This window comes from Jaculus jaculus, chromosome 10 (assembly GCF_020740685.1).
Source record: "Jaculus jaculus isolate mJacJac1 chromosome 10, mJacJac1.mat.Y.cur, whole genome shotgun sequence".
Classification (NCBI taxonomy): Eukaryota; Metazoa; Chordata; class Mammalia; order Rodentia; family Dipodidae; genus Jaculus; species Jaculus jaculus.
Window position 1 is genome coordinate 88,056,628 of NC_059111.1, and position 20,960 is coordinate 88,077,587.

Sequence of the window (20,960 nt, forward strand, 5' to 3'; positions counted from 1 at the left end):
GCGGCGGCGGCGGCTGCGGAACTAAAGCCCGGCGGAGGCGGCGGCGGCGGCGGCGGCAGCGGAGGGCCCCCACCTGGCGCAGCCTCCGAGGAGGACCACGCGAAGCCGAGCGCGGCGCGGCCCGACGCGCTCCACAGAGTCCCCCGCGGGCGCCGACGCGGAAGCGCCGCGGCTCAACCCCGTCCGTGCCCGGGGCTCGGGGCCCGAGGCGGCGGCGGCGACGGTTCGCGGCGAGCGTCCGTCCGGTTCCCGGGCGCAGGGGACAGTTGACAGGAGGAACCGCCCGGCCGGCTTTGCAGCGGCGGCGGCCGGAGACGCCGGAACCGGAGCGGGCAGGAGCCCGGGCGCCCCCCCCCTTCGCCAAGGCAACGGCCGCCGCGGGCGCAGCCCGGGATCGCGGCTCCGTCGCTCGGCGCCGCTCCACCTGCAACGGTCCCCGCGGCTTGTCGGGCGGGGCGGGGGGGGAGTGTGTGGAGAGAGGGGCGGGGAGGCGCGCGGCGGGCCCCCTCCCCACCCACACCCAAGCCAGCACGACCTCGGCCCCGGCCCCGGCTGCAGATGTTTCTGGAAACTTTTATTAAAGTCAGTCCTTCCGGGCCTCGGCCGCCCCTCTCCTCTCCGGACAGCCCGAGAGACGGCGGGGGGTGGAGGAAAAAAAGCCCACAGGCTCCGGCGGCGACAGGGAGCGACTGACTGACCCCGGACGGAGATGGGGCGAGGGCAGGAAGTGACAAGCTCACCGAGTGGGTGGGGGGAGTGTGGCCGGCACGCCCGGCGGCTCCGCGCGCATGCGCCCGGCCCGCACCCCCACCACCACCACCACCACCATGCGTGTGTTTGTGGGGTGGGAGGCGACGCGCGCGGGGCCCGGCCTGGGTCGGGGGCGCAGGGGGCCCGCTGGGAGACGACGGCGCGGTTTCGCGCGCGGCAGGGTCTCCAGCCAGCCCGGCGCGGGCGAGCAGCGCGCGTGCGTCCTCCCGGGGGAGCCCCCCGGAGCCTGGAGCGCCGTGCGCCCGCCGGGATGTGGGAGACCCTGGGCGCGCGCGGCCGCGGCCACCAAACTGTTGCGCGCGCTGTCCTTCGGCGGGACCCGGACCCAGGGAGCTGTGGCCCGTGCACCGGAGGAAAGTAGGAAAGGGGACGCTTGTGAACCCCGAGAACTGGCGATCTTGAAAAGGCTTGTCAGGTGCGTTCGGAAATGGCAGAGAAGTCCAACTCCAGCTGTTTTCCTACACAAGTTTAGAAGTGAACTCCCCCAACATATATATTTTTTTTAATTTAATTTTTTTTTTTTTTTTGCAAGGGTGACCTTGGTCAGGCTACTAATGTAAACTGCGGCAGAAGGACATCGGTATTTATTCCAGCAGTTTTCTTTTGCAACCTGAAAAGTGAACTTGGGTCACGTGGCTAATACGCACTTTCCCTCCTCTTTCTGCGTCTGCATCCTGCTTGGAAAATCCCTGAACCTAGAAGATCTGAGTCTTCTGTCAAATGTGCAAACACCGGGCGGCTTCTCAACACGAGGGAGGATCCGCCCCTTCTTTCTCCCCAGCTCGGAGAATGGAGTTCTTGCCCTGGATAGCGTCAATCAAATGTGTTCAAGGTTGGTCAGGAAATTTTAAGAAAGGAAAAATAAATGCCCATTAGTCCTGTTTATCTGCTCCTCCCCCACGATCAGTGAAAATGTTCACAGTTGTCTCAAGATGCCAGTTTGCTGCCTACTGAAAAAGTAGTTCACTGGGCATGGTGGCACGTGCCTGTAATCCCAGCACACTGAGAAGCTGAGGTAGGATCGCTGTGAGTTCTAAACCAGCCTGAGGCTACATAGTGAGTTCCAGGTCAGCCTGGGCTAGAGCAAGGCCCTGGAGAAGATGGACCAAAAAAAAAGTTCAGTAGGTTGGCTCTGTGGGCTTGTATTTTAGGATGGGCTTGCTATTTAAACAAAGCTAGCCTGGAACTCAACTCAGCTGTGTGTGTTTGGAAGAAAAAAGGAATGACTAAAATCCATTTGAGAAAGAGCTGGATGTGGTGACATACACCTTTAATCCCAACACTCAGGAAGCAAAGGTAGGATCACTGTGAGTTCAAGGCCACCCTGAAACTACAGAGTGAATTCCAGGTCAGCCTGGGCTAGAGTGGGATTCTACCTCGGAAAAAAAAAATAATTGTAAGTGGATAGTTACTGTAAAAGTATTGAATGAAGCCGGGGATGGTGGCACACACCTTTAATCCCAGCATTGAGGAGGCAGAGGTAGGAGGATTGCTATGAGTTCAAGTCCAGCCTGAGACTACATAGTGAATTCCAGGTCAGCCTGAGCTAGAGCAAAACCATACCGCGAAAACTAAAGAAGAAAACAAATTGAGTGAAGCATTTAAACAGGACTTCATGGATTGTAGCAGCCTGATTATGGAACTGACAATAAAGAGACTAGAAAAAGTGATCAGCAACCATATTAAATAGTATGTGTGTGTGTGCTCAGTATCCGTCCCCTTGACAAGAAGCATCCACATGAAACAAACATGAAATGTCAGACATTATAAATGGGCATGCAACAAATTGGTACTTCTGTATGATGGCAACCAACAAAAACATAATTTATAAAATAGCTATATGTAATATACCTCAGCTTTAAAAATGTAGTTTTTCATGCTTCCTCCAGACACAAAATGGCCTGGATATCCATCACCTTACAGTGTCTGACACTACCTACACAAGACCATCATATTAGGAGGAAAAGATCATGACATCAAAATAAAAGACAGATTGAGAGGGGGAGGGGATATGATGGAAAATGGAGTTTCAAAGGGGAAAGTGGGGGGGGAGATGGAGGGCATTACCATGGGATATTGTTTATAATCATGAAAGTTAATTAAAAAATTTTGAAAATAAAAAACAATGTAGTTTTTGAAATGTGATGCTGAAACTAGAAGATTTTTTTTTTAGTTATGCTTTTGTTTACGTTGATATTTTTTCTGAATTAGGCACCTAAACTTTAATTAGAATTGCAGTCAAAAAGTTATCTTTAAGCCGGGCGTGGTGACGCATGCCTTTAATCCCAGCACTTGGGAGGCAGAGGTAGGAGGATCACCGAGAGTTCAAGGCCACCCTGAGACTACATAGTGAATTCCAGGTCAGCCTGAGCCAGAGTGAGACCCTACCTTGAAAAACCAAAAAAAAAAAAAAGTTATCTTTGCTGGGTGTGGTGGCACATACCTTTGGTCCCAGCACTTGGGTGGCAGAGGTTGGAGGATCTCTGGGTTCAAGGCCACCCTGAGACTACATAGTGAATTCCAGGTCAGCCTAAACTAGACTAAGACCCAACCTCAAAAACACAAAAAAAGTTATCTTTCTGTGTCCTGTAAATAAAGATTAAATCCTACTCCTAAGCCATGTGAAAAGGATATCAGCACACAACTTTAATCCAGCACTCAGGAGGCAAAGGTAGGAGGATTGCTTTGAGTTGAGACCACACTGAATTCCAGGTCAGCGTGGACTACAGGAGACCCTACCTCAAAAATATAGGGGGGTGGGCTGGAGAGATGGCTTAGTGGTTAAGGCACTTGCAGTGCAAAGCCTGAAGACCCAGGTTTGATTCCGCAGGACCCACATAAACCAGATGCACATGGTGGCACATGTGCCCGCAGCTCATTTGCAGTGGCTGGAGACCGTGACATGCCCATTTATTCTCTCTCTCTCTTTTTAAACTTGACAAAAGTTATTCCAGCACTTGGGAGGTCAAGGAAGGAGGATCATTATGAGTTCAAGGCCACTTTGAGACTACATAATGAATTACAGGTGAGACCCTTCCTTGAAAAAAAAAAAAAAACTGAAAGAAGACTAAAATGTCAGTATTGAAGGTGTTTGGTAAAATTTGAGGTGAATTTTATTTTTTTGTCTTGAGATGTTTTTCTAATTTTTACACAAGTATATTACACATATGAAAACAAATACCCAATTCTAAGTTCTGGTGACCTTGAAAAGACTTTGTTTGTGATTTGTGGGAGTTATAAATGTTTGGTCAACAAGTATTGGTAAAAATGCCAGGCATGGTGGTACATGCCTTTAAGCCCAGTACTCAGAAGGCAAAGGTAGGAGGACTGCTGTGAGTTACAGGCCACCCTGGGGCAGAGTAAACCCTACCTTAAAAAAAAAAAAAAAAAGTATGCCAGGCGTGGTGGCACACGCCTTTAATCCCAGCACTCCAAGGCAGAGATAGGAGGATCACAGTGAGTTCAAGGCCACCCTGAGACTACATAGTGAATTCCAGGTCAGCCTGGACCAAAGTGAGAAGCTACCTCAAACAATAACAACAACAAAATATATTTATATATATATATAACTGAGGAAATGTGCTATAAGTAATACAACAAATGGGTCAGGGTTAGAGGATCCTCAGAATTGTTATAGATAACAATAGACGACAAACAGAAAAATTAGAGACAAGATTGAAATGAGCATGATATATATTAAGTACTGGGTCATAAGTTTTAAATTTTTTTTTTTTGTTTTGTTTCTTAAATACTTATTTATTTGAGAGAGAAAGAGGCAGATAGAATGGGAGTGCCAGGGCCTCTAGCCACTGCAAATGAACTTCACACATGCACCACCTTGTATATCTATCTGGCTTCTGTGGGTATTGAGGAATTGAACCTGGGTCCTTAGGCTTCACAGTCAAGCACCTTAACCGCTAAGCCACCTCTCCAGCAAATTTTAAAAATGAAAATAAGCTATTGAACTTGCCAGTTAACCATATTTTGTACCTAAGGAAATTTAACAGAGCCTGAGATATTAAGTATGTGCCCCATGTCAGTAACAGAACTGGCTTCAGGACCTAGGTAATTCTGATGATGAGAATACTAACCTCTAAGATGTGCTGAATTGTTAATGTTTTGTGTTTTTCTAAAGCAGCATCTTGCTCTAGCCCAGGCTGACCTAGAATTCACTATGTAGTCTCAGGCTGGCCACACAGCAATCTTCCCACCTCTGCCTCCTGAGTGCTGAGATTAAAGGTGTTCAAGTGGCTCCTTGATAAACTTTTAATCTTTGTTTGTTTTCAAGATAAGGTCTTACTATAGCCCAGACTGGAATTCACTATGTAGTCCCAGGCAGGCCTTGAACTCACAGTGATCCTCCTACCTCTGCCTTCCCAGTGCTGGGATTAAAGGCATGTGCCCCCATGCCTGGCCCACCTTTTTTTGTTGTGTTTGTTTGTTCTTGAGATAGGATCTCTCATTGGCCTGGAGCTCATAGGTTAGGCTATACTGGCAGGCCAGCAAGCCCTGGGAATTGGAATGGCTCTACCTCTTGGCATTATAGGTGTGAGCACCTGGCATTTATGTAGATACTGGGCATGGAAGTCAGGTCTTCATGCTAATTAGGCAAGCACTTTTCAGACTGAGCTATCTTCCAGTCCCTAAATGAGTTACTATGTGAATTTAAAACATTAACAACTCAGTATTGGCCAGTGAGGTCCCTGATGCCCCCAAAACATTACAGGCTCATTGCAGAGGCCCTTGGTTTCCCACCAGAAATAGGTGGTAAGACCCTATTGCTGAAGACTCCACATACTTGGGCTACAAGGTAACTGAGAAATCCTGTTGGAACTGAGCTGATAACCTCCTCCATGTAGACCAGCTGACAGAAAGCTAGAAGAAGCAATTCTGCATGCAGTTCAATGGGAGAGAGAGAACTCACCAGTGAAGATACTCAACAGTGGACACTGCAAGCCTTATATTTGGCCAGCCAGGCCAAATGAGCCAAAGGGTGCAATAGTGGCACATCTGACATGGTGGAAACCAGTTGCTCTCTAATTGGACTTGAGGCCCGCTCCATGGGAGGGAATACATCCCTGATACTGAAAACTTAAAACAGGGGTACTCATGAGCCCTAGGGGTGTAACGTCTACTGCTGTCTGGCTAAATGTATATACTATGCTTATCAAACTGCCCAGTAAGCACTTCTCTTAATGTTCATACCCTTATATTAATGCTAGTCTCACTTTTGGTAGACAATCTTTTCAGATGGCAGTGACCTTGGGATGACTCAGAAGGCATCACAGTGCTGAGAAGAAGTGACAGGAGTGCTCAGTACTTCAATATCCCTATCATACCTTCCAAGGTTCAGGGTCTATTGTGGAAGAGGTAACAGAAAGAATGTAAGAGCCAATGGAAGGGTAGGACTCCTTACAACGTGCTCCCCCCAGACACAAAATGGCCTGGATATCCATGACCTCCCAGTGCCTGACACTACCTATACAAGACCATCATAATAGGAGGAAAAGATCATGATATCAAAATAAAAGAGAGACTGGTTGAGATGGAGAGGAGATATGATGGAGAATGGAGTTTCAAAGGGGCAAGGGGGGGGAGGGTATTACCATGGGATATTTTTTATAATCATGGAAGTTGTTAATAAAAAAAAATAACTTTAACAACTCAGGCTGGACGTGAGTTATAAATGTTTGATAAATGAGTATTGGTCAAAATGTCAGGGGTGGTGTTGCATACCTTTAATCCCAGTACTCAGGCAACAGAGATAGGAGTTCAAAGCCACCCCAAGACTGCATCGTGAATTGCAGGTCAGTCTGGACTAGAGCAAGACCCTACCTTGAAAAAAGAAGAGAAAGAAGAGGAAGAAGAGGAGGAGGAAGAAACTACCTATCAAAGCCTGGAGAGATGATTTGGTAAAGGGCTGTCCTCGTAAGCATGAGGGCCAGACTTTAATCCCCAATGCTCACATAAATGCCAGTGGACAGTGAACCCACAGGATGATATCTGAGGCTTTTTTCTCTGGTTTCCACATGCACACAAATACATGCATGTGCACCTGCACACACACAAGCATGCATGTACACATACTGCACATATATACATGCAAAAAAAAAAAAGCTTATCAAGTCGGTCGTGGTAGCACATGCCATTAATCCCAGCACTCAGGAGGCAGGAGGATTGCCACGGGTTCTCAGGCCACCCTGAGACTAATAGTGAATTCCAGGTCAGCCTGGACTAGAGTGAGACCCTTCCTTGGGGGGACCAAAAAATAAAAATAAAAAAAGCTTATCAAGGTTGCAACTGAGAGTTGAGTCAAATTTTTAACCCAAACAATTTGGCTCTGGAATGCATCAACATAGCCATTGTGCTATATTGCCTTTATTGTGTTGTTTTCACCATGCCAAAGCTTCTTGGAGCACACTGAGTATGGAAGGTGAACCAGTAGGTCCTGCCAGTTGTGACAAATATTGAGGTACTATGTACAGAACCAGGTGCCATGCACATGCCTATAATCCCAGTCCTGAGAGATGGAGCCAGGAGTTAAAGGCCACCTTCAGCTCCATGAGACTCTATCTCAAAAAAAAAGGGGGGGGCTGGGGATATAGCTTAGCAGTTAAAGCACTTGACTGCAAAGCCAAAGGAACCAGGTGTAATTCCCCAGGACCCACGTCAGCCAGATGCATGAGGTGGTGCTTACATCTGGAGTTTGTTTGCAGCAGATGGAGACCCTGGCATGCTCTTGTATATCCTCCCCCCTCCTCCATTCTTCTGTCCCTGTTTCTTTCAAATAAATAAAAATTTTTTAAAAAACAAGGTATTATATATGTTTATAAAGTCAAAATGGAGTTGTTGAATTACAAGAATTTAATTTTTTTTTCAGAGCTCTAGAGTTTATTTGAGAGAGATTTTAATGGCCAGGGCCTCCAGCCACCACAGATGAACTTCAGATGCATGTGCCACCTTGTGCATCTGGTGTATATGGGTACTGGGAAATCGAACCTGAGTCCTTTGGCTTCACAAGCAAGTGCCTTCACTGGTAAACCATCTCCCTAGCCCAAGCCCTAGAGTTTAGGGAGATTTTGGACATTTAGTATTACCACTCAGCCTCTGAAAACAAGGTACTCAAACTCTCAGAAAGCCCTGAGCTTCCTTCCTGTTTGCTGCAGCAACATAGGTAACATGTCATGGTTTGAATATGAAATGTTTCCTCCAGGCTCAAATGTTGAACACTTATTTGTTACAACACCAGCTGGTGGCACTGTTGTGGGAGGCAGGGCCTTCCTAGAGGACTTGGATAGCTGGAGACATGCTTTGCAGGTTGTACCTGACCCTTCAGCTTCCTCTGATTCATGCCACATGCTCCTGGAGCTGTGATGTTCTGCTTTCCTATAAGTCCAGGGCCAACAAAGCCAGGGCCTGTGAACCGGGATCTCTGAAAACATGAGCCTAAAATGTGCCCCTGCCCTTTAAGTTGTTCATGTCAGTAGTATTTGGTCACAGTAATGAATGGCCTAACACATTCTTCAAGAATTTCTTTCTGTTTCTTTCTTTCTTTTTTTTTTTTTTGGTTTTTCAAGGTAGGGTCTCACTCTGGTCCAGGCTGACCTGGAATTCACTATGTAGTCTCAGGGTGGCCTTGAACTCATGGCGATCCTCCTACCTCTGCCTCCCGAGTGCTGGGATTAAAGGCGTGCGCCACCACACCCGGCTCTCTTTTTTTTTTTTATGAGACAATCTCGCTGTAGCCCAAGCTACCCTCAAACTAGCATTCCTCATTAAAAGCCCGGAAATACATCCTAATGAGTAGTCCTAAGTCTATTCTATAGTTAAGAGTTATTCTTTCTTTCCCTTCAGGTGAGAGAAACACACACACACACACACATGATACATAACACATCACCCACAATTAGTAACACAAAACCGTTATATAGGCTTTCAATTTCAATTCTGTAGATCAGTAATTTGCGTTGGCCTTGCCTGAGTCACACAGTTCTAAGTCATCTAGCAGTGCGACAGAGCCATTCACATTCTCCGCAGCTGGAGCTGTCTGCTGACTGGACCTCTTTCCTTGTAGGTTAGCACACTAGTTGTGGCGGTTTGAATCAGAAGTCCCACATACCCTCATGTGTTCCGAATGCTTGGTCACCAGCTGATGGCATTTTGGGAAGTGGACCTCTGGGAGAAGAGATGTATTTCTGGGGGCAAGCGTAAGAGTATTGCAGCCAGAACTTGGCTCACTTTCCTGCTGTTACTGTCCACCTTATGTGTGCAAGGAGATGATGTCCAGGCACTGCTCCACCATCTTTACCCTGCCATTATGAAGCATCCCTTCAAGACTGTAAGCCAAAATAAAACCCTTTCCTCCTGTCACCTGTTTTTGCCAGAAACAAGAAGGTAAGTACCACACTAGTTTACATTCCCACCAATAATGTATAAGGTTTACTTTTCCCCCACCTCCTTGCCAGTATGTATTGTTTGTCTGTTTTTATTTTTATTTACTTATTTGAGAGCGACAGACAGAGAGAAAGAGGCAGAGACAGAAACAGAGAGAGAGAGAGAGAGAGAGAGAAAGAATGGGTATGCCAGGACTTCCAGCCACTGCAAACAAACTTCAGACGCATGCGCCCCCTTGTGCATATGGCTAACGTGGGTCCTGGGGAATAGAGCCTCGAACCGAGGTCCTTAGGCTTCACAGGCAAGCGCTTAACTGCTAAGCCATCTCTCTAGCCCATTGCTTGTTTGTTTGCTTGTTTTAATATTTATGTTTGTTTTGTTTTTGTTTTTGTTTTTGTTTTTTCGAGGTAGGGTCTCACTCTGGTCCAGGCTGACCTGGAATTAACTATGTAGTCTCAGGGTGGCCTCGAACTCACGGCGATCCTCCTACCTCTGCCTCCCGAGTGCTGGGTAATATTTATGTTTTTAATTGAGAGAGAGAAAATGAGAAAGAGAAAAAGAGAATAGGTGTTAGGGCCCCCTGCCACTGCAAATTCCAGATAAATGTGCCACTTTGTGCATGTGAATACTGGCATATCGAACCTGGGCCTTCAGGCTTTGCAAGCAAGCACCTTTAACTGCTGAGCTCTCTCTCCAGTCCCTACTGTTTGGTTTCGGGTTTTTTGTTTGTTTGTTTCAATTTTTTGTTTATTTGTTTGTTGAGGTAGGGTGTCACCCTCTAGCCTAGGCTGACCTGGAATTCACTATGTAGTCTCAGAGTGGCCTTGAACTCAAGGCAATCCTTCTACCTCTGCCTCCCGAGTGTTGGGAGAAAAGGCATGTGTCACCACACACAGCCTTGACTGGATTGTTTAATTTTGGTGTTAATTTTTTTAGTTCTTTATATGTGTGATAGAGACTAATCCTCTGTCAGATATATAGCTAGCAAAATTTTCTCCTATGCCATAGTCATTCTCTTCACTCTGTTCTTTCTTTTGCTATGCAGAAGCTATTAAAAATTTCCTTTAATCTCATGTGTCAGTTCTTAGAATCTTTTCCTGAGCTACTAGAGTCCTGTTCAGAAAGTCCTTCCCTACGGCTACATCTTGAAGTGTTTTCCCTGTGTCTCAGCTACTCAGGTACCCTTGACCAAAGACCGGTCCTCCTCTATTGGGGAAGGTGATCCTCTTCGAGGGAGCACACAGCTTCGAAAGGGTTGCACATGGAGCAGTGAGGGAGGAAGGGGACACTCACTTGGCAGGCCAGATCAGCCGAATCAAACCCTGGCAATCAATGACAGGTGTTGCATCCAGATCGCCCTCACATCCACTGGAACATTTTCATACTTACAGATCTTGCATTTAAGTCTTTCATTTATTTTTTTTAATTTTATTTATTTATTTATTTGAGAGCGACAGACACAGAGAGAAAGACAGATAGAGGGAGAGAGAGAATGGGCGCGCCAGGGCTTCCAGCCTCTGCAAACGAACTCCAGACGCGTGCACCCCCTTGTGCATCTGGCTAACGTGGGACCTGGGGAACCGAGCCTCGAACCGAGGTCCTTAGGCTTCACAGGCAAATGCTTAACCGCTAAGCCATCTCTCCAGCCCATCTTTCATTCATTTTTGAATGGATTACTATTCAGAGTGATAAATATAGATCTAGTTTTATTCCATACTTGGATATCCAATTTTCTCAGCACCACTGTTCCCCTCTAGTGCTAAAGCCCTGCTGGCTAGGTGACACCATGTTGCTTTGTAGACACCAAACCCTACCTTTCAGGTCTTGCACTCAAATGCATTTCATATTACCTTTATATAAATTCCAGAAAAGTTGTTATAAGTAAGGTTTCTCACAAGTGAGCCTGTATTATAATCTAATCATAATACCTAATGATAAATTTATCACTAACCTCAGACAAGACATTCAGCCCTATAACTCTTTCATTGAATCATCACACAGATACTATGTTAAATGTTATTATTCCATTAAAATAAAATAAGGAAGTGGGTGACGTCTGAGCTGCAATGGGTCCAGAGTTTGTGATTTGAGTTACATATACTCTGGTGATACCTGGAAATTTAGCTCCTTCTCAGACTTGCCTCTGGAGCCTGTAAGTCATGCTTCTAACTGCCCATGAGGCCCACCATGTGAATTTTCCCAGACATCTCAAAATAAGCAGGACCAAAACTAAATTTATCTTCTCACCAACCTGATCTTCCCTTCCTCATGCCAGTGACAGTGTTGCTGCCCATCAGATCCCCTAGAAGCCTTGGAGAAAGAGACAGAGGTTGATGCAAAGTAATGAAAGTTACCTGTACACTTATGCCCAACAGCTAACCTACAACCATAAGCTAGTAGTTTTGCCAATAAAAGTTTCCTCTTCATGAGCTGGAGAAATGGCTTAGCGGTTAAGCGCTTGCCTGTGAAGCCTAAGGACCCGGGTTCAAGGCTCGATTCCCCAGGACCCATGTTAGCCAGATGCACAAGGCAGTGCACACATCTAGAGTTCGTTTGCAGTGGCTGGAGGCCCTGGCATGCCCATTCTCTCTCTCTCTCTCTCTCTCCCCCTCTTTCTCTCTCTGTCGGTCTCTCTCAAATAAATAACAATTAAAAATTAAAAAACACTTCCTCTTCATATATGCACCATCAATCTTTTGGCCCCAGACTTTATCTCTGAACCATTGAAATAATCACCTCTGTGGTTTCCCTACTACTAATCTCTCCTTCAGTAGTCCACACCATCAACAGATATTGTCCAGATAAATCTTATTTTACTACCAATCTCTTATCACTCTGTTGTTCCTGTTTTTTTTTTTGTTTGTTTGTTTGTTTTGTTTTGTTTTGTTTCCACAAAGAATGAGACAGGGTCTGACAATGTATCCCAGGCTGGCTTCCAATCACTATCTCTTACCTCAGGCTCCCAAGTGCAGGAATTGTAGGTATGCACCATCACACTTGGCTTCAAAATCCCTTTTGACTGCCAACTGCATTTATAAATAAGTTAGCTATTAACAAGAAACATTAGGGTTTTATTTAAATATTTTATTTGTATATTGGAAAGAGAAAGAGAGAGAGTCAGGGTGCAAATGAACTCCAGACGCATGTACCACCTTGTGCGTCTGGCTTACACTGGTAATGGGGAATGGAACTTGGGTTCTTAGGCTCCAAAGGCAAGCCCCTTAACCACTAAGCAATCTCTCGAGGCCATAGTTGTTTTATTTTTAAATAGTAATTATTTTGGAGTCAGAAAAACCCAAAGGTCCTTCACCAAAAGTTTTGTGAGGAAACAAGTGTGAACCTCTCTCACTGTGTTCACATTTATCTTTCAAAAGTATTTAAAAGCCTGGAGATATGACTTAGAAGTCAAGCGCAGCCGGGCGTGGTGCCGCCGGCCTTTGAGCCCAGCACTGGGCAGGCAGAAGTGGAGGATCGCTGTGAGCTCCAGGCCACTCTGAGACTACAGGGTGAGTTCCAGGTCAGCCTAGGCTAGAAGGAGACTCTACTTGGAAAAACCAACAACAACAAAGAATGTTAAGAAAACTTCCTGTGATACATGAGAGATCCCAGATCTCCAGCAGCCACATAAACAGCTGGGCGTTGCCATGGTGGGGGTCACCTATAACCCCAGTGCATAGGGAAACAGACCCAAGAATCCCCTGACGTCCTGGAGGGGAGGGGAAGGGAAAGCTCCAGGACCTGTACGAGACTCTGGCTCAAATGAGAACGGGGGTAGAGCAATGGACACCTGGAATTCTGCTCCAGCCACCACAGGACAGCGCACCCCGCCACAGGAGAGCACACCCCCCACAGGAGAGCACACCCCACCACAGGAGAGCGCACCCCTTACAGGAGAGGGCACCCTACCACAGGAGAGCGCACCCCCCCACAGGAGAGCGCACCCCTTACAGGAGAGCGCACCCTACCACAGGAGAGCACACCCCCCACAGAAGAGTGCACCCCACCACAGGAGAGTGCACCCCCACAGGAGAGCGCACCCCACCACAGGACAGCGCATCCCCCACAGGACAGCACACCCCATCATAGGACAGCAAGCCCCATAACAGGACAGCGCACCCCATCATAGGACAGCAAGCCCCAAACAGGACAGCACGCCCCATCACAGGACAGCACACCCCATCATAGGACAGCAAGCCCCATAACAGGACAGCGCACCCCACCACAGACAGCACTCTCCCACTACAGGACAGTGTACCCCACCACAGGAGGACACATTGGGCACCACCTGGGCTTGTAAATAGTTATTATACACACAGAAGCAAGAAAGAAAACATAAAAAGTAACAGAGTGGGATGAACATGGATGGAAGCACTGGAAATACAAGACTGGCCAGATAAAAGTGCATATTCACAAAATAATTTTTAAATTGAGAGCTGGGGAAATGGGGAGATAGCTCAGCAGTTAAAGATGCTTGCTTGCAAAGCCAGACAGCTGGGATTCGATTCCCTCTTACCCAGGTAAAAGCCAGATGCAAACTGGCACATGTGTCTGGAGTTTGTCTGCAGTGGCAGAAGGCCCTGGCACACCCATACTCTCTGTTTATCTTTGTCTCTGTCTCTCACTCTGAAATAAATAATGTTTTTAAAAGAATGGCAGGATAAGCTCCCTTTGATCCCAGTAGGAGGCAGAGGTAGGAGGATCACTATGAGTTTGAGGCCACCCTGAGAATACACAGTGAGTCCCAGACAGCCTGGGCTAGAGCGATCCTACCACGGAGGGTGGGGGGGGGGAGGGGGAAGGCAGGATATTAGTTGAAGTCTTAAGTACAGAAAGATTCATGGAAATGTCCTGCGTGTGTTGTATATGCTTAATTTGTACATTTAAAAGTATTGAGATACGTTCAATTTCATTAATAAAGTTACAAATTATACCCACAATGAGAGATCAATAAATCGCCATCAGAATTCAGAAAACTGAAAAAAAAAATTAAAAAGCCAAGTACTAATTTGGAATTCACATTAAAAAGATGTGGATAGAGCATAAACTACTAGGGACAATGTACACTGGGCAATGATTTTGAAAAACTGTTTGGCATTATCAACTAAATTTGAAAATGTCCCTATCGTAAGAGCCTCCGATTTTACTCTTCAAATATATCACACCAGAAATGCATTTATGTTTATAGCAAAAGACAAACTCTACAGCAACTTCATTCATCATGCCGAAAAACTCGTAACAATTTAAATGTCCAGCAACAGAATGGACCAAAAATATGGTAAATTCATATAACAGAATATGAAAAATAAAAGTAAAGAAATTATACCGTGACAATAACTGAATCTTAGAAAACAATGTAGAGTGAAAGACGTCAGATACAATGTATATGTAAAGTAGTCAATATTATCATGTATTATCATCATGTATTATTAAGAGACAGAGGTAGGAGGATCACTGTGAGTTCAAGGCCACTCTGAGACTACATAGTGAATTCCAGGTCATCCTGGACTGGAGTGATACCCTACCTCAGAAAACAAAAAACAAAGAAATAATATATTCCATAGCTGGATACTTAAAGTTGCTGGTCATCATGTAGAGGCATGATTTTAATTGTGTTTCTTTAATATAATTATTCATTTATCTCCAAGGAGAGGAGTGAGAACAGGCATGCCAGGGTCTTTTGCCACTGCAGTGGACTCGGTACACACATGCCACTTTTGTGCATCTGGCTTTACGTAGGTACTGGGGAATCAGACCCAGGTTGTTAGGCTTTGCAGGTAAACACCTTAAACACTGAGCCAGCTCTCCAGCCCCAATCTTATTTTGAAGAGTGGTAATTTATAGTTGACTTTTTATGATTTAATTTTGTTCTCTTTTTTTTTTATGGTAGGGCCTCACTCTACCCCAGACTGACCTGCAATTCACTATGCAGTCTCAGGATAGCTTTGAACTCATGGCAGTCCTCCTAGCTCTGCCTCCTGAGTGCTGAGATCAAAAGCATGCACCACCATGCCTAGCCTTATAATTTAATTTTCAGATAATGTCAAATTCAGAAGTAAATTGCAAGAATAATAATCCCAATGTTTCTGTTACTCAGATTCATCAATTTGTAATAATTTGTCCTTCATTCGCTCCCTCTCTCTCTTCTGGTTTGACTACGCAATGTCCCCCACAGGCTCATGTATGGGACAATTGGCCCCTAGCTAGTGCCTGGTGTTGATATTTTGAGGGTGGCAGAAACTTTAAAGGAAGGGCCTGAACAGGAAGAAGTAGGTCACTGAGGATGTGCATTTGAGGGTCATACCAGGTCCCCATCCCTTACTCTTTCTTTGCTTCCTGCCTGCCACACTGTACGTAGTCTCTTCCCATGTTTCCAGTGCCATGGTGCTCTGCGTCACTGCAGCCCAGACTCAATGGAGCCAGCAGCTATGAGTTCACATACCTATAGCCACGAGGCAGAAGAAACCCTTCATCCCTCAAGTTGTTTATCATAGCAATAAACATCTATTCTCTCTCTCTCCTCCTTTCTTCCTTCTCTGTCTCCCTCCCTCCATTCCTCCTTTCTCCATATAAATATGTGTTTTGACTTTGTATTTTTGACACTTTCACACATGTACACAATGCTTTTGTGATCATACTTTTCCCTCACCCAATTACCCTCCATCTTTCCCCTCTTGCTAAAACTCTTCTTCTGATGAGATCCTCACTCTATGGTCATGCATTGTTTCTTGTTTGTTTGTTTGTTTGTTTGTTTTTGTTTGTTTTGACCTAGTAAGTTAAATTAGAGTCACTTGCATGATCGTGGGTAGAGAATGGGCAACCCACCTTGGCTGCACCACTGAAGGACATGACAACTTGACTGTCCCTCACTGACTAATCATCCCTTGCCACTATTCATTTGGTGGTGTGGGGTCTCATGGACTCCTCTCTCACCTTTGATGAAGTATTGACGAGCTCAGTCTTATGCAATTAACCACATTCTCTGTGAGTTCAGTGGACTTATTGGACTGGTCCAGTCCAGAAAACAACATTCTGAAGCCTCACATCCCATCCTCCTGCTTTTCAATTCTTTTTCTTTAATATTTTTTAAATTTATTTGTTTGAGAGAGGGGGAGAGCAAAAGAGAGAAAGAGGCAGCTAGAGAGAGAGAATGGGCGGGCAAGCAAGGGTCCCCAGCCACTGCAAATGAACTCCAGATGCATGTGCCACCTTGTGCATCTGGCTTACATGGGTGCTGGGGAATTGAACCTGGGTCCTTAGGCTTTGTAGGCAAGCGCCTTAACTGCTAAGCCGTCTCCCCAGCCACCCAGGTGTGATTTCTCTATGGTGGAGTGAGCCTCAAATCCAATCGGAGAGTAGTTGGTCACTCCCATAACTGTCAAACACCATGACAGGATATCTTTTTCTTACATAACCACAGCATGACTAAAAAACTCAGAAAATTAGCCGGGCATGGTGGCACATGCCTGGTCTCCTGATAATGCTTTTTAATTTTTTTTTAAATAATTTATTTTCTTTCATTTACTTATTTGAAAGAGAAAGAGGGAGAGAGAGTGAGAGAATGGGCATGCCAAGGCCTCCAGCCTCTGCAAATGAACTCCAGATGCATGTGCCCCCTTGTGCATCTGGCTAATGTGGGTCCTGGGGAATCAAACCTGGGTCCTTTGGCTTTGCAGGCAAGTGCCTTAACCACTAAGCAATCCCTCCAGCCCTGCTTTTTAAATTTTGATTGTGTTATTTCTTTAATATTTTATTTATTTGAGACAGAGAGAGGGAGGGAATGCACCAGAGTCTCTAGCCACTGCAAACAAACTCCAGACACATGTGCCACCTTGTGCATCTGGCTTACATGGGTACTGGGGAATCAAACCTGGGTCCTTAGGCTTCATAGGCAAGCCTTAACTACTAAGCCACCTCTCCAGCCCATGATTTTGCTATTCCTTGTTCCAAGAATAAAGTCCAACTCAGGATCACATATTGCATTTAGTTGTCATGTCTCTGCTCTTTAACTGAAAACAGTTCTTCAGCCTTTGCCAATCTTTCATTATAATAACATTTGGGAAAATGTAGACCAATTGTTTTTTAGGATGAGTCAGTTTGGGCCCATCTGATGTTTCTTCATGAATAGATGAGTCTGTACATTTTAAAAAAATTGTTTATATTTATTTATTTATTTATTTGAGAGCGACAGAGAGAAAGAGGCAGAGAGAGAATGGGTGTATCAGGGCCTCCAGCCACTGCAAACGAACTCCAGATGCATGCACCCCCTTGTGCATCTGGTTAACATGGGTCCTGGGAAATTGAACCTGGGTCCTTTGTCTTTGTAGGCAAACACATTAACCATTAAGCCATCCCTCCAGCCCAAGTCTGTGCATTTTCAATGGGATAGCACATAAATCTTTCTCAGGTTGTCACATACAGAGGCAATGTGATGTCTGTATATAATGCTAATCATGATCACTGGCTTAAGGGGTTGTTTTCTCAACTACATAATTAATATTTTTCCTTTTGTTATTAGTGTTTGTGGGAACAATTATTTTTAGAAATTCCTTTCAAAAATAATTTTGATAATCCCACTTAGGTTTTTCTAATTATCAGTGTGGAAATATAAGTCAAAGAGAGTCAATACTAACTGAATTGATCTATAATGTAAGAATCTAACCAACTAATGATTATTTATATAAACAGAAACCGTTCTTTCCTAACTTATAATATGAAGTTAGAAAAAGATTGCACTTACCTTGGGGTTAGGTCATTATCAATAAATCCATAATATGAAGTGAGAAAAAATTTTCAATTACTATGAGAATTAGGTTATTATCAATAAATTCATGTAATTGATATTTACTGAGTATCTTATTCTAAACACTATGATAAACCAAGGCTATATTAATGAAAGGCACAGTCTCTTGCCTTTAAAAACGAAAGCTTACTTAGTATCTATTTGCTAGGAATATCCACGAATAAGCAAGTTCTTACTCTCTCAGTTTGCAGTCTAGTTCTCAAAGAGCATCCAGCTTCATCATAAAGATATGTAAAATTGCATTCTCCCTCTTCTTTAATTTTCCCAGTTGCTTCTCCCCATTGGCAAGGAGATTTATTTGCAAGACGAAAGTTCAAGAGCATGGAACAGAATGAAGTTAGCGCTTTTTCTTTAATTTTTTTTGTTCATTTTTTATTTATTTATTTGAGAGTGACACAGAGAGAGAGAAAGAGACAGAGAGAGATATTGAGAATGGGAGCGCCAGGACTTCCAGCCACTGCAAATGAACTCCAGATGCATGCGCCCCCTTGTACATCTGGCTAATGTGGGACCTGGGGAAACGAGCCTCGAACCTGGGTCCTTAGGCTTCACAGGCAAGCGCTTAACTGCTAAGCCATCTCTCCAGCCCTGAAGTTAGCTCTTTTATGTGCATGAACTTGTCACTCTCATTTCATTAGCATCCTGATTGGACTACCAGATCTGAAATCTTGCCTGAAAAGGGAGAGTGTGTCTCCTCTGCAATGGAAAATTATTGGAAGGATGTTTACTTTTGACTTTTAAGAACAAAGTTAAACATTTAAAAAAAAAAATCCAGGGCTGGTGAGATGGCTTAGTGGTTAAGGTGCTTGCCTGTGAAGCCTAAGGATCCAGGTTCAATTCTCCAGGTACCACATAAGTTAGATGCACAAGGTAGCACATGCATCTGGAGTTCATTTGCAGTGGCTAGAGGCCCTAGTACACCCATTCTCTCTCTCTCTCTCTCTCTCTCTCTCCCTGCCTATTCCCCCCCACCACCATCTCAAATAAATTAAAAAAAATTGTTTAAAAACAAAACAGAAAGAAAGGTCAGGCATGGTGCCACACGCCTTTAATCCCAGCACTTGGGAGGCAGAGGTAGGAGGATCGTAGTGAGTTTGAAGCCACCCTGAGACTACATAGTGAATTCCAGGTCAGCCTGGGTTAGAGTGAGACCCTACCTCAAAAAAAAAAAAAAAAAAAGGACACATGCCTGACAAGACACACACACTTGTGCCGTGGTGGTACTTAGCCTTCATGGGTAACCACTAGCTTTCTGATTGGCTATGAGATCACTCAGTGGAAAGGAACCCATAGCTGGAACTGGAACCAAGTTAGAATCCTATGGAGAACAATATTATGGTCTCCAACACCAAGTTCTCACTAGTTTTTGGCCAAAAAAATTGGGCTACATCCATCAAAACCTCTCTAAATACCCTTTTAGCCTATGCTGATCTCACTCTCCATTGGAGAATCTGTTTTCTTCTTCAGAAGGCAATGAAAACCAAAGACAAACAAACTCTACTGACTTCCTGGCAGAAGATGAAGCGCCCCATCACACAGGACCCAGGTGAAACCACAGAGAAATTGGTGAGATGAGCAAGAGTGCTGCTTCCAAGGGGAGCCTGACAAGCTGTACCAGGCGAAGGTGTCACACACTGAGGATACTCAACACACACCAACGCAGAAGTCCAGAACCTCCTGAGAGCTCAACACTAAAGTAGTCTTAAAACACAGCCGCCATGACTTAGGGAATTTTGCAGAGAGTGGGAGGAGCTATCCAGAGGCTCTGCCTCACCCCACAATAACTGACTGCTGCTCTCACAACTCATAACTCACATCCCCATGGGGAATACCAGCAATCCCACTGAGGAGGGTCCTCAGTAGAATGAGGGCAGGGAGGAGGGAAATGATGGTACCAACACATGATGTGTCCATACAAAGTATATACTTAATAAATTAAAAATTAAAATAAATTTTAAAACATGGCTTAGCAGTTAAGACATTTGCCTGCAAGGCCAAAGGACCAAGGTTCGATTCCCCAGGATCCAGGTAAGTTAGATGCACAAGGTGGTGCTTTCGTCTGTAATTTATTTGCAATGGCTGGAGGCCCTGGCTTGGCTGTTCTTCCCCTCCCTCCCTCCCTCCCTCCCTCCCTCCCTCCCTCCCTCCCTCCTCTCCTCTCTCTCTCTCTCCCCACCCCTTCTCAAATAAATAAATAAATAAAATATTTTTAAAAATAATATAAAAGAAAGAAAAAAGACATCAGGAAAGTGAAAGTGGAATAATTTCCAGATAGGAGAAAGCCCCATTGAAATCAGTGTCCAGATTCTTGGCAAGACCTCTGATGTCTGTGTGAGTTTTGGTCTGAAATTTTCCCCCACGTTTTTATTTTTTTATATTTTTTAATTTACTTGAGAGACAGAGAGAGAGAGAGAGAGAATGGGTGTTCCAGGACTTTCAGCTGCTGCAAATGAACTCCAAATGCATGTGCCACCTTGTGCATCTGACTTATGTGGGTCATAGGGAATGGAACTGGGGTCTTTTGGCTTTGCAGACAAGCACCTTAACCGCTAAGCCATCATCTTCTCCAGCCCTCATTTTTTTGAATATTTGTCTCTCAATGGGTGGCAATATTTTGGGTGGGTGGAATTTTCAGGGGGTAGAGACTGAGTGGTGGGAAGTAGACCACTAGAGGTAGGCCTTTAAAGGTTATTTCCCTGCCCTCAGTTCCAGCCACTCTTTGCTTCCTGATCCAGCACCATGTGAGGAACCTCCACCGCACATTCCTGCTGCCACAAACTCCTCCATGTCTTCCCTGCCATGATGGACTGACACCTCTGAAACCATGAGCAAAAGTAAACCCTTCCTCCTTTATGTTGTTTCTGTCAGGGATTTCTGTCAAAATGACACAGAAGCATAGTACAATCAGTCAACACTAAATCACCCAGCGACAACTAGATGTTGGAGGCAGTATCCTTGTTTTCATGGTCATGCAAAAAACATTTCTTTCTCAGCA

General features: G+C 45.0%; 1 long non-coding RNA gene across 1 annotated transcript; it reads left to right on the forward strand.

The window, feature by feature from the left end:
• Nucleotides 1-1,021: 1,021 nt before the first annotated feature.
• LOC123464085 lies at nucleotides 1,022-2,232 on the forward strand. Its single transcript, XR_006639344.1, has 2 exons — nucleotides 1,022-1,186; nucleotides 1,304-2,232. It is a non-coding gene; the product is annotated as an uncharacterized LOC123464085 (long non-coding RNA).
• Nucleotides 2,233-20,960: the final 18,728 nt, after the last annotated feature.